General features: G+C 39.9%; 1 protein-coding gene across 3 annotated transcripts in view; it reads right to left on the minus strand.

The window, feature by feature from the left end:
• The window catches only part of Pus1 (pseudouridine synthase 1), a 12,490-nt gene that overhangs the window by 2,185 nt on the left and 9,091 nt on the right, over positions 1 to 1,214 (minus strand). The gene's annotated exons all lie outside the window — the stretch shown is intronic.

Consider the following 1,214-nt stretch of genomic DNA (forward strand, 5'->3'; position numbering starts at 1 on the left):
TGTCTGCAGGCCAGAAGAGGGCACCAGACCTCATTCCAGATGGTTGTGAGCCACCATGTGGTTGCCGGGAATTGAACTCAGGACCTTTGGAAGAGCAGTCAATGCTCTTAATCACTGAGCCATCTCTCCAGCCCAAATAGGGGAAATTTTGATCAAAACATTTTATATGCATGTAAGAAATTCTCAAACAATTAAAAAAGACTTGTGCTGAGCACAATGGGAAATGCCTTTAGGCCATACTCAAGGAGGTGGAAGCAGGCCTGGTCTATATAGTGAGTTCCAGGATATCCAAGGCTACATAGTGAGTCTCTGTTTCAAGAAACAAAACAAGGCTGGGAGGTGGTAGTACTTTCCTTTAATCCCAGTACTCACCAGGCAGAGGCAGGTAGATAGCTGACAGCCTGGTCTACAGAGTAAATTCCAGGACAGCGAAAGCTGTCTTCAAAACAAAACAAAACAAAAACAAAGAAACAGAAAAACAAAACAAAAATTTAAAAAATTAAAAACCCACCAAAAGAGCTGGAGAGATGGCTCAGAGGTTAAGAGCATTGCCGGCTCTACCAAAGGTCCTGAGTTCAATTCCCAGCAACCACATGGTAGCTCACAACCATCTGTAATGGGGTCTGGTGCCCTCTTCTGGCCTGCAGGCATAGACAGAATACTGTATACATAATAAATAAATAAATATTAAAAAAAAAAAAACCACCAAAACAGATTCTGCCCAGGTAATTCATTAAATATTCTTCCTGGACATAAATAGCAAGACAAACCAAAGGTAATCAAAAGTGACATTCAAAGAGTTTATTCTGGAGACCAGCCTGGTCTACAGAGCTAGTTCCAGGACAGGCTCCAAAGCCACAGAGAAACCCTGTCTCGAAAAAACCAAAAACAAAAACAAAAACAAAAAAAGTTTATTCTGGAGGATTCTAGAATAAAACTGTCATCAGAGGTCAGAAAAAGACCAAACCAAATAAAACTGTACTCTATTGGCCAAGCATGGTAGTACACATCTTACTTATTTACATATTACTCATCTAGATTTGATTTGATTTTTTAAAAAATATTTATTTATTTATTTATTTATTATGTATACAATATTCTTTCTGTGTGTATGCCCTCAGGCCAGAAGAGGGCATCAGACCTCATTACAGATGGTTGTGAGCCACCATGTGGTTGCTGGGAATTGAACTCAGGACCTTTGGAAGAGCGGGCAA

The sequence above is a fragment of the Microtus ochrogaster genome, chromosome 2, assembly GCF_000317375.1.
Source record: "Microtus ochrogaster isolate Prairie Vole_2 chromosome 2, MicOch1.0, whole genome shotgun sequence".
Taxonomy (NCBI): Eukaryota; Metazoa; Chordata; class Mammalia; order Rodentia; family Cricetidae; genus Microtus; species Microtus ochrogaster.